A 13,596-nucleotide genomic window follows, 5' to 3' on the forward strand; every position below is an offset into this window, starting at 1 on the left:
GGACAGAATTTAAGTCCTCGATCCTTAAAATCACTCAAAAATTAAATTTAGATCGTTCAGGAGAGACATTTGAAAAATAAAATTCCCTCATTGGTTTAACAAAAGTCATTCTATAAATTAAACCGTAGAGATTTCTGTTTTTCCAATTATTTTGGAAATAACATAAAAAATGATGTTTTCTATCTTCTAGCTCTATTTAATAAAAAAAAGCGAGTTTATAGTATCTTCTTTTATAGTTATATTTTGTTCGTTATGTCATATAAACTCAATGATCAACGTAAACGTGGCAACATAGGCTGACTAAAGTTACCAACTTAATGTCTCTAAAGTAACTCGAAACCACGTGGTTAAAAACATGTTTCCATAAAACTTACTAATTTAAAATTTGTAGTAATTTAAATTAAAGAAAAGTTATGTATTGAAAAGGAAACTTTAAAGAAAAATGGTACTAATTGGTTTAGGAGAAACGTAAAAAATCGCCATTCTATTATTGTCGCCAATTATGCCTAGAGTAAATTTTGATAATGGGTACAAATGGAAAAGAAAGTTATTTACTAAAAAGCTAAATTAGTAGAGAAAGCCGTTTTAAGGAAAACCGTAAAAAAAAGTCTCCATAATATTGACGCCCCTGATGCTTATTAATCGAGATTATATTATTACTGCTGGTATTACGTTAATTTGTGTTGTTTTGTTAGGCATCAATTATACTTATATAGACTCCAACGTACCTATTATAGAAACTGTGGAAATTAGTATTTTATGGCTCACAAAAGGGATAAATACTTTGCTGATCATTGAAAAGAATCTTTGTTGAAAAATTGTTGATCATGGTAAGTCTTGACTATCAGGAGCAATATCATTATTCCAAATGATACTGAATGTAGTTAATCTTTATTCTGATGGGATCAACTCCTAAAAACGTAACATTTTGCTTAATTTAATAACGTAAAATTATAGGATAGGGCAACAAATATGGAACAGTTTTAGCTTGATTAAATATGTCGATACATGTCTTTGAGTTTAATACATGATTTCGCAGCATTCATTAATACTGATTCATCAATCGCTTACACTTTCTTTCATCCAGTACTTAGGTATGCAGCTAATTAAATATGAAATATTTCTCTTGACATAAAAAGTCGTAAGAGCCTCTAAAACAATACGACTTAGAAACTTGAAATTATTAAGGTGTGTTGAAAACTGTACATGAATTTCGATAGAATAAAAAAATTAAAATTCGGCAATTAGTTCAAGAATTATTAGCTGCTAAACTTGTTGGGGGGGGGGAACCATGTCGGCCGATCTACACGAAGAAAAAAATTCCGGTAAGATTACCAAACTGTACGGTAATGACATTTTTTGAAGAAGAAAAAACTACAATTTCGGTTACTAAAACCAAAATATACAGTAGGGGAGAGTGGGGTCAATTGTAACATTTTTTACTTAACTATTTTTAACTACCAAAAAATCCAATATATTATTAGTATTAATTGACAAACGAGTAAAGTAGACTATCCTCTACTAGAAAAAAAATAAATACCTGATTTTAAATATTATTATATTAGTTATTAACAATTTTTGACAGTCGTGCAGTTGTTACAATTGTCCCCACTTACGGGGTCAATTGTAACAGTTCATAAATTCAACTAAAACATAGTTAATTATACATATTATCATAGTTGTGATATATTTTTTTATTGATCAAAATAGTAGTGATATTTTAGGAGTAAAAATAATAATGAGCAGAAACCTAAAGGGTTAAACTTTTAACTTTAAGGGGTTAAAAATTTTAATTTATGCTGTGAAAGGTGACAAATAAAATAATGCACATGCAACATAATATAAATGATATAGGAAACTATTGGTGGTTCTTAAAGAGTTAAGTAATGGTTTGTAAACATAAGATTATTTATTTTCAGCTGTTACAATCGTCCCTTTACTTATTGTTACAATTGTCCCCAAGACGCCATTTCAGCTTCATTTGTTAAAAACAATGCTAGTTAATTAGCAAAACTAATCTTTTTTTTTTTGAAATGTTAATTAAAGTGTCCACTTACATATTCGGTTACTAATTTTTATTTGTTTAAACAAAATTACTTTGTTACAATATAATATTCTAATACCAAAAAAAGTACTTGCGTGGCGTGAAAATATCTTTTGTGATGTAACTCTTTCAAAAGTACATAAAAATGGTTGCCATCAGGGGTGTACATGTAGATTTATTAAATACACCTTGTGCGCCACCTAGGAACCAAATCTAGAACCCGACACTCGAAATTTTTGCTCTGTTACAATCGTACCCTGTTACAATTGACCCCACTCTCCCCTACTTAAACCATTCATTTGGTAGTTTTTCATTCCTATGGTAGCAATTTACTGGAAACTATAAAGCAATTTACTGGTTATAGCTCTTACTACCACACATTTAGTACGAGACTGAAAAGTAAATTTAGACAAATGAATGGTTTTTATGTCATGTTAAGATATCATTTTAAAATTTACTTCATTTTCCACATTTGCTAAATTTTATCATACATTATAAAACTGAGAGAGTCAGAACCACGATAGAGTCAGAAACGCGATAAATTTTACCATATGCCATCCACTAAAATGTAATTAATTTATCATAATGTATTAATGTAATTTGCATCAAAATCGGTAATTGTAAAACGACTGCTAAGTTAAGACACTTATATAGATAAGTTTATCTTAAAATGTAGCTTTATAATGAGATAATATCACAGAATTATGTTTTTATAAAGAAGCAACTCTTTTAGTTTAATACTCTTAATTTAGAAAGCAATCAAAATCAAAAACGTAATAATAACAGAGTATAATAAGAAATATAAATTATACAGATACCTTTAAATTAGGTATGCAAAAATATTTTACAGTAAAACAGTACCTTTATGACTTTTTATTAATTTTACTGCTGATAACAAATAAGAAAGTATGGAAGTTCATTCTGGAAAACTGAATACTCCCATGTTAGTTTCCAGCCAATAAAAATGGACTTATAACAATGGACAACTATGTTGTATCATTAAGTTTTTATGTTATATCGAGGAATATTATGAATGTACTCATGAACTTCAAATTAAAAGGGGGAAATAATAGAATAGAGTAGAGAAATGAGAAACACATATAATAAATATATTAAAAATATGTAATCACATTTAAACAGAAAACTTTCAAAGTTGATAAAAAATTTGAACTCCGTAGGAATTTTAATCGGCGGTGACAAAACAAAACGACGAACGTTCTCTCATCGGGGAATGCCAAGCTCAGGGCTATTAGTAGACTCTTTTATGAAGCAATAGTATAAATCCATCATACAAAATGTATAACATGAGTAGGGACAATTCAATTACACCTTACCGTCGGAAAGTTTTTGCCCACTTTTCGAAGAAATCCTAGTGTTATAGTTTCCACAGCAAAGATAAAAGAAACGAAGAAACAAAATATTATAAACTCCTTTTTATTTGCATCGTGGAGACTAAAAGGGTTAAAGCAGTCGTAGTAGTGTAAAACCATATAATTTTTAAAAAAATATTCAAAAGTCATTCAACATAGGAAACGATTAATTTTCACTTCAGCAGCTTTTGGCATCAAACCAGATTTAAAGAAACGATTTCATTTCTTTTAATTGTACACTTTTTTATGTGAAACATAAATGAATTCGGCAGAAAGAGTAAAGATGATAAAAAAGAGATGGTGTCATCATCAGTTTATTTTATTTTCAGCTTCTGATTCAAATCTCTCTCCGCAATAAACCTGAGAGCCAAAAATCATTTTCTTCCTCACAAACGTCAACTGTGTTGACCTAGCTGTCTGCGTAACTTTGTTGCCTTTCCCCTTTTATAACTTTTCATAGATTTTGTTCCGTATTCCTTCGTTCTTTTCTTTTGGGATCATGATTCAAGATGGATAATCATTAAATTTCTCGATACTGTGATTTGGATCTATTCCTTCTTTGCCACTGTGCGCCGTGACGGTCGCGTTTCTGTGAAAATAGCTCTCGTTTTCTCAACAATCTGGGAATTAGCCAATAGGTAAGTTCTATTTTTGATACGTCTAGAACAAGAGCGCGTCACTGAATTTAAACATTTTTGATGCCTTGACATTATGAGATGGAAAACGCTTCCATCATATTTAGGCTGGCAGCACTCTCATGTTCAATTGGTTTGCGTAAAAAATATATCTTGTAAAGGGATCACAATTCGAACACGTGAGAATCGCAAAATTACTTAATTTGATTCATCCTCTATTTTAGACAATATAAATGTGGGCTGGAATTTGTTCTAATTTTGTTTTTCGTTTATTATTTTCAGTAGCGCATTCGTTCTTTTGTTGACAATGACTTAATGGTGTTGAACTACTCCCTTCTTTTTATGTAACGTTGTTTCATATTTGTGTTATTTTTTTAAAACCTGGTTGTAAATCAAAGTAAGACAGAAAAAGACTAAGGAAGGATCTTGAAAGATAATGAACTCCAGTTGAAAAGTATTTTGTTTCATTCAGCGCTATTAAGATAATTCCGCGTATTTCATTTTTTTTAAATTGATTGTTGACTTTTTTGTTGATGACTTTATATTGATCTTTTCAAACACTTTTTAAAATTGTTTGAGTTCGAACGTTCGTATACGAAACAGGATTTCAATAATGTGTCCTCAGATCAGTGGCGTGCAGAGAAGGGGGCTAAAGGGGCAACAACCTCAAGCATTTTGCCAAATACGGGCATCAAATAGATTATCGACACTAAAACTAACTCTTTTTCTTTAATTATGATATTGAAATTGAATTTTTATCAGGTAAATATTTTTTTGAAGGAACATATTTTACTTAGAATGTAAAATGGTTTCGAAACAAATTTAGTTATAAAGTTATGGAGTGATGAAATAAAAAGAAAATACTACCCTTAAATTTCAAATAATTCTACACATTTGAGAAAAAAAAATATTTTGTTGTAAGTTATTCATTTTTTACCAAAGATTAATTTCCTCTTACGTTTTCTTAAAATACAGGTTTGTAATTTTGTAAATTATTTCCATTTTTTTCTCCCCTCCCCTTTCTTTATAGTTAACTAAGGTATTGCCCCTTCCAGTAATAGCATTCCGCATTTCAAGGGCAATTAATCGAGGAGTTGGCCAACTCACACAACTGCAAAATTGCTAGTTTTTACAGTTGTGAGAGTGAATATATAAGATGCACAAATGGACAAGTGAATAGAAGGGGACCCCAAATAACTTTTGGTCTTATGATCACACATTCTTATAGTTCAGGGGGTAGACTTCAGAGATAACGTGCTTTCCTTTAATTTTCAAGACTTTTTCCCCCGAGGAATTTGAATTTTTGATTCATAAGATATTAAGGTTAGCCACAATCTGAAAAATATAATCCCAATAGCAGATCGCGAAAAAAATATTAATAATAATAATATTAATAAAATAAGAAAAAATTCAAATAGTTATAAGACTTAGCTATTCAATAATATTTACATAGAAAAATAATATTTTAATAATTAATTACTATTTATTAATATTTAGTTTGAAAAAGGGATCGTACATTTTTTGAATTTTAAGGTGCACAAGTTCTGACAAATTTTAAAAAAACTGTAAGGAAATTGCTCGAATAGTATAAATTTGAAATAAGATCATAAGATTGAGATATAAAATCAAACAATTTGCATTTTGGAATTTATATTTACCGATATTTATTCAAATGAATTAGTTAAAGCTTTGGATTGTGTGATTTAAAATTATGTTTTTCTAAAAGATGTTAAATTACAATTTTTTGAAATTATTAAAATAAATAATAAGAAAAAAATAAAAAATTCTGCTTATCTGAAAATATTTTTAGGTAAACAAATTTTATAATAACATGCGAAATACTTTGATTAATGTAAATAGTTCTAGCCAGGCTGAGAAATATTAAAGTAAAACTGACATTAATGAGCTCAAAGTTTTCTACTGCTCTTCTGGCTAAACCGTATTTTTAGATTTGAAAATATTGATATTACTAAGATTAATTATACTTAAATTTATTTTATAAATTATAATAAATGCATTATCTCGTAACTATGTTAAATCGTTCATTCAAGTCCATTAAAAGTTCAAGTTTTAAAAAAAAAAAAATTGCTTCCCTTCTTTAAGAATATTACCGTTAACAGACAGTTCTAGACTTAGCGTGAAGCTCTGACGGATGTTAAGCTTTTTATAGACGTTCATTAATCTCTCAGAACAGGTCTGTCATAAAGCAGCTCATTGTTTGAAGATTTTGTAAAAATTTGAAACTTCACTATAATTCGGTGATTCTTAGTGAAAATCATAATTTAGGCTCATCTGAATTCATAGTCAATTTTTTTCCTGTTCTGAAAGCATTCAGGTAGAAACTGATGTGTTGGAAGTTAAAAGAAATATTAATAGTTTGTTGTATGTTAGAAAGATGACCTACGTGAGGTGAACTTTTCTTTGACTAACTTATTTAAACTAACTTATTTAACCAAAGTTTTCCTCAAAAGTATTGATTTTCAGATGCTAAACTCAAAAAATTAAGAATATAAGGAAAAGTTTTATAAGTAAAACTCTATATTACGTATTATTTTCTATAATTGAAATAAAATCTTTAAAAAAAACTTCTAATTGTAGTATTATTGTCATTTTAAAAATGTCGTCTTTTAAAGTAACAAAACTTTAAAAGTAATGGCTCTACTTTAACTAAATATTTGTTTCAAATAAAATATTTTGCATGTGTAGGAAAACATTTTCCTTAGTAAAAAGGACACTCTTTCGCTCTTTTTCCTCTAAACTGAACACAATTTTCATGAAGGAACTCCCTGTGCCAGCCCATATTTCTCATCGATGATGTGAAGATTCAATTTTTTCTTCTAGTTTAAAAAAAAATATAGTTTTTGAGCCTCTTTCTGTATTATAATAATGATATGCATTAATTAATTAACATATTTGAAGTGCTCCTTGAACAATAAAAATTTGTGTTAGTTTGAGAAAATCCGATCAATAAAAGAAAAGTTATTTAAAAAAATATATTAATTTCTGCATATTGTAACAGCTGCTCAATATAAATCTACAAAGGTGTTCTTCTCCATAAGATCATAGCTTAGAAAGTAGACTATAGTTCACCCTAATACAATGAACTCTTTAAGAACATACACAAGACAATGGTTAGTTCGGTAATCGCTAACAGCAGGTAGTAATGGCGTTATTTTAACGACACTAACTTAGCTTCAAAAGTTTCTTAACGTTTTAATAACACTGATTTTATTTTACATAATTAGAGGTTTTTTGAGTTGACATGACTTTTGTAAGATTCTGAAAAAAATTAAATAACGAATTTATATTATTTTATTCTACATTACAACTTTTGTATTTTTTAACGTCTTTTCTGATTGTGTGAACTATATTTAAATAAATTGCAAATCGGATTTCCCCTTTTAAATTTTTTTAGAAGCAGTAAAGTAATAATTCGGCTAAGTTTAAATAAACGTTTCGAAACCAGTGCAAAAAGTTTAAAGTGTGACCATTATCATGTTCTAAGCATCTGTAAACTTGATTTCAGATATGAGACTAAGTTACGTTTATGTTACTTATCAAACTTAATCACAGCAAACTTTTACTTGGAAGGGTGTTTTTGATTCAGAATCATGGCGCGGAAATGGCTCTTTTCCGTTTTTTTCAAGATAAACTTCGTCTGGTATCAACTAACCAAATATGTAATACCTACAAAATAAACTTTAACGGAAAAATTCAAATAAATAATCTGTCTTATCTAAAAGGTTAAATATTTCAATATAACAGTTTCACGTATTTATTCTCAAATGTCATCTATTTTACTATCAACTTCGATGCTCCTAAAACCTTTACTTTTTCATAGCAAGAAGTGAGAAGTCTTTATTACTTTTCTTTATTTCATTTCGAGTTTACAAATTCTTACTGTCATTTAAGATATAAAAACTGAATTAATTTTTTACTTTAAAAATCTTTTTGTTTAAGTTTTTTTTAATATTAAATATACCTTTTTAAGTAAAATAACTTAGAACTCATATTTAGATTTATAAAATGATGCTTTATCTTAAATATAAGTTATTATTTTGCTATGTGTACTGTTATTTATTTTGTAGCCCAGTTTATTATTATTATTTTTATAAATGCAAGACTATTTTTGTCTGCAATAGATGTTGATTTATAATTTTATAATCCAATGACCAAGATAAAAATGCTTGGTAAGTATTATTTATAGAATAAAATAGGTTATACATTTTTGAAATTAACAGCAAAATAGAATTTACAATAGTTAGGAACATATCGCAACAATAAAAAGCATTTCTTGAATTTTTTTTCATGAAACACAAACACTCTATTCCAACTTCATATCGAATATCATTTTTGTGTTTAAGTTTATATATTTTTAAATATTTGGTACACACACGCGTAATCTTCAATGATTTACTGCTGATTTACATAATGATCCTTTTCTTCCGTCCCACTATTTTTCGTCAGGAGTTGTGTCTAATAGCTATCTTAAATATTTTAATCAGTTAATAAAAAGAAACTACAGATGATACGATTTTGTAGAATTTAAATATTTTGTTTCTTTTTATTTGCATTAAAATGGGCTGAAATTTTATGACTTTCATTTATTACTCAACTACTTTGAAAATAAATTATACTTCTACGCCCTTCCATTTATGTTTTGTATCCTTAACAACTACCTAATGGTTTGAAAAATTTTTGTACAATTTATAATTTCAATTTTGAAAACCGTTTATCGTGATGTTTATTAATTCATCATAATATATGCATAAAAAATAATTTTACTAACACATCTGACTAAATTTTGAAAATTTTCTTACTTAAGTAAAGTAAATTAAATTCATTTATTTTTCACGCTATTTCAATGAATAAAAACTGTTAATCGAGGAATTTCTCAGAGAACTGTAATTTTTCGAATCCTAAGATTTTCGAAAAAAAATTTTATTACAGTGTATTAATATTTTAACATTTTCATTATTATTCATTGATTGCAAGTTGTTTTTTTTATGTAGTTCATTGTCAATCTGTGTATAGGGCATTTTTATACCGTTCGTTGCTCCATGTATAAAAAACGGCGTTTCTCGTGGATTTTTTTCAAATAGTTTAATTAATTTATTTGCTTGACGAAATCAGAAACGTAATTTGAAGTTACATCAATTCTATCAGTAAGAGAAAATACAATTCAAATTTTATCGAAAAGTCGGTTATTGAAATAAATTCCTTTAATTGCGAAAAACATTCTGGTGAAATTATCGTACATTTATGTAAAGTCATTTCTGGTTAAAAAAAAAAAAAAGAAGAAAAAATAGATAACAATTCTGGTAGTATAAAATGTACGGTATTTAAACCATTCCTTTGGTAATTTTTCCTTTCGTTATGATAGCAGTTTCTTGTTTTCAAAATTATACTTCTCATTACCACACGTTTAGAAAAATAAAAATTTAAAAAGAATTTTACCTAATTAACGGTTTCTATACCATGCTCTAAGGTATCACGTTAAAATCACCAAGATGTTCTTCAGAACAATAATTTATTTTATAATTTAAACCTTTTGAAGGGTATACCGTTTACCAAATAAAATAGTAATAATCTGTTTGCACTTCTATGGTTTATCTAAAAGGGTGGTCTGTTTGAATGGTTGATTAGAGTTAAGTGAGAGTTAATTATATATCCTCCTAATATACTTCCCAAATATACAAAAGGGAAAATGGGCCTAATTGATGCTTTCAAGTGTTTCAAAGATACTAAACTTGGATAGATCTATGATATCAGTTTTATGCAATGTAGTGCGATGTTAATAATCAAATCAAGATAAGATTGCATAGAATAATTTTAATAATAACAGTAATAATAAAGATTGTTTCATTCAACTATCTGTTGTCTAGTGTTTTTTCGTTTCGAGCAATACAGAACATAAAAGCACATTTATAAGTCTCATACCATGGGACATTTCTTGTTTTACCGACAAATCAGTCTTTTAGTCCCCAAATGACTCATAAAATACCTAAGCTCTTTCCTGAGTCACAAGTTAGAATATTTCTGTTAACGTAATGAAATTTGTTATTATATCCAACAAGATGTACAGAGTTTATTTTTACTTCATAAAATTCTGCGTATTTTTTTCAATTTCCTACAAATATTAAAATTAAGTGTATGAGACATTGTTATAATAAACCGCATTTCAAAATTGTCAAGTAGAGTATTTTTAAGGGAAATCTTCGAAGAAAAATAATCAAAGTTTTCATTCAGAAAATTAAATATTTTTGTTTGTTATCTAGTGAAAATGACAGAAATTTTTGACTAGGTAACTGGAGACAATACAAGGAATTAGCTTATTATAAAAATATCACTCTTAGGTAAACTCTGACATCATTATACAACCCTGAACCCTTCAACTATTAACAATCCGTTATTATTATTCTTTCTGTTGAAAAGTTTTCTAGGAATAATTTCTCAAGTAACTAAAATTTATGTCAAAAACGCAATTTCACTTATGTTCTTGAATTAACATTTCTTATGGTGGGTTATTTTATATTTTTATTCTCAGCATTAAACGAACGAAAAATTAACGAGAAATTAGCAAACGAAAAATTAACATTCTAACGAAAAATTAAATTCACTATGTGTTTCAGCAATTTTTTATTTAGTATTATTTTAATTTCTCAATAAGAACCTTATTAGAAAACTAGTTGCTCAAACATCTGTGAAAACTGCTATTTAACAATTGCAACAACAGAAATAAATATTTTTGCATTATCATTGTTGACTTCATCAAGAGTATAAATCACTGTATCACTTTCATTGTATTTCAGTGAAATAACTGTAGATACAATTTCAAAATACTATTACTCATGCATTTCTTGAAGAACTCAGGGATTTAAAAAAATTAATTGTAAAATATAAAAAACACTCTCTTATTTTCATTCTCATAAAAGATAACAAGATAACATAGTTTACATATGCTTTTAAAAATACTTATTAAATGCTGTAACATATTGGTTAGAAAATTAAGCAGTATATATTTATATATAGCTCAATAAAAAAAGGAGAGAAATGAAGAAAATTAATAAGTTTTATTTATTGCGCATAAGCTGCAAGTATATAGAACTCAAAAAATAACTTAAAAATATAGAGAAAACATGGAAAATAATAAAGATTAATGAAACGAAAAGAGTAAAAATTATTAAAATAATTTGTCTTCCTCTCTTTTCATTGATTTTTATTATTTAAACTGACAATTTTACTAACTATTCTGCACTATACGGTGTAGAGTACAATCGTCGTCGAGTGTGAGAAAGCAGGATTATTGTAAAAAATTGTAGTAGCTGAAATGTAATGTTAAGCCATTCATTCATTAGTAATTTGTAAGCACATCTTCAGAAAGCTAAACTCAATTTAAATGTGAATTCCTCGGCCAGTTTTGTTTACTTATTAAAATATTTTCATTTATAATAAATGCTTGACGGCAGTTTTTGCGAAATAACACTTAAAATGATTTAAAACATTTTCGTTATGTTTATATTTCTAAAATCTTATTGAACTAACTTATACTTATTGGACTAATACTTATTGGACCTAAACTTGAAATCTAAATGTAATAGTACCTAACAAATCTACAGCCTCTATGATCATAATGTTGTCTCAATGTTATTTCAAATTAATGCTGATGTAATGATTTAGTTTGAAACTAATTTCTTAAAGAATATGATCATCATAAAGAATGTGATTTCATAAAATAAAATACAAAATTTCAGCGAAATCGGTCGAATTGTTTTTTCGAAATAGAATTTTAAAAAAGTCATATACATAAAATTTGATGTAATCATCAAATAATTAATGCTTTAATTGAGATATGGGGAAATACGCAAAAGTTAAATTAATATTAAGGGTTCCAAACTTTTAACCTCTATCCTTACCAAACTATTGAAACTATATTTCCAAGATTGCGGCCATCCCCCGCATTTTGAGAGTCAAGAATCATAATCTATCGAAAAAAATGTATTTTTATTCAGAAAAAGTATGTTTTTGTGTCAGATTTCATAACTTAAAATATAGTCTTAAATAAAATATAGTCTCTAACTAAATAGCATATTTGAATACACCACCTTGAACCATTAAGATTAAGTCCTATAATACTTAAAAATCCGATCAATATATCAAATGTTAATCATGGTTTTTCGTTTTTTTCCCCTAAATTTTATAATTGAGAAAAATCATGATGTATTTCTTCTTTCGCAGTATCCAATATGAAATTTTAAATTATTCCATGAAACAAAAAAAATTAATGGGAAATTTTACGATGTATATATGAGGAAGATATTATGTAGATTGCAACTTTTATCTTAGTCTTTTATCTTAGCTTCCAAATTTTATAACATTTTAAATGCGTATAAAAAAAACTTTTGCTCACTGTTTTTAATCAGTAAAAAAATTTAAAACAACTCTTGGCTCGTCCAATTTCACTCTACTTTACTTTGAAAAGTTTTCTTTGTTCCTTGAGGGTTTGCCAAGTTCTGCCTATTGCAACTCGTTACTTACTACTTTACCCACACCGAAATTCAAGTTCATTCGCATTCAATATTTTTTTATCTTTTAGAATAATATATACAAAAATGAGCTTAAAGTAAATGGGCGAAAATCCAACCTTTCTTGTTTGTTTTGCTGCAAATCCTGCTTTAAACTCTTTAAAATAAATATTTCAAAAGTGTACTTATAACTCTTTACTTTTATATACACTTCTTTTATGTGTATTATGTGTTTGAATGTATGAGACTTACAAATTTAAATTAAATATAAGTCTCAAAATGTTATTTTCTCTACATCGAATAATTAAGATTAAGCAGAATCTAAGGGTCATTTTCCCTGAAAACTAATTCTGCAGTCATTGTATTGTAGATATTGGGAAATGTAATAGTTTTTCCTAAAATTCAAAAAAAATAATTATATATGTGATATAGAATGCCTCATGCGAGTCTTTCAATATTAATTCACAACTAAAAATAGAATCTCTTATTAATTTTAAGACGCAGAAATCGATCTCTCACAAAGAGTCAAAAGTCAATATTCCAATTAAGATTTTATTTTCTGAATTTAATATGTAATAATTCTTGAAAATAAGCTCTTCAAGGAAATACCAAAAATTCCCATTAGTCTATATAAATAAGATTCTTAAAAATGAAAAGAAAACCTTAACCATGGAATTTGACATGGATCAAAATATCTGTTTTAGTCTTATAAATATTTTAAGCACATAAAATTTTTAAAAAGCTATTTAATTTTTTAGCTATCGATCTTTTTTTCTGATCTTATTAGCAGTTTTTTTTTCCTGATGTGAAAATACTGCAAGTCTGTAAATTACACTTTTATGTAAAACCCTATAAGTTTTAACTAATAAATAGGAGCCTATAGACTCTTTTTTATTAATTTTAACTAATAAAATCACACATTGCTTTTCGAAATATTGATACAAAAAATTTTTTAATAATTTCGTCATTTCTTTTGCTTTTATAAGAAGATGTTTAGCTTATATGAAGTAATGTATTTTTAT

The 13,596-nt window shown here is 27.3% G+C and overlaps 1 protein-coding gene across 2 annotated transcripts in view; it reads left to right on the forward strand.

The window, feature by feature from the left end:
- The first annotated feature begins 3,765 nt into the window (after window positions 1-3,765).
- The window catches only part of LOC107456885 (sodium-dependent phosphate transporter 1-A), a 92,805-nt gene continuing 82,974 nt past the window's right edge, over window positions 3,766-13,596 (forward strand). Inside the window, exon 1 of one of the 2 annotated variants that reach the window (XM_016074884.3) lies at window positions 3,766-4,052. The gene's annotated coding sequence lies outside the window, so the exon portion shown is untranslated. The remainder of the gene's footprint in view (window positions 4,053-13,596) is intronic. The other variant, XM_071181463.1, reaches the window with a different exon arrangement.

This window comes from Parasteatoda tepidariorum, chromosome 5, assembly GCF_043381705.1.
Source record: "Parasteatoda tepidariorum isolate YZ-2023 chromosome 5, CAS_Ptep_4.0, whole genome shotgun sequence".
Lineage (NCBI taxonomy): Eukaryota > Metazoa > Arthropoda > Arachnida > Araneae > Theridiidae > Parasteatoda > Parasteatoda tepidariorum.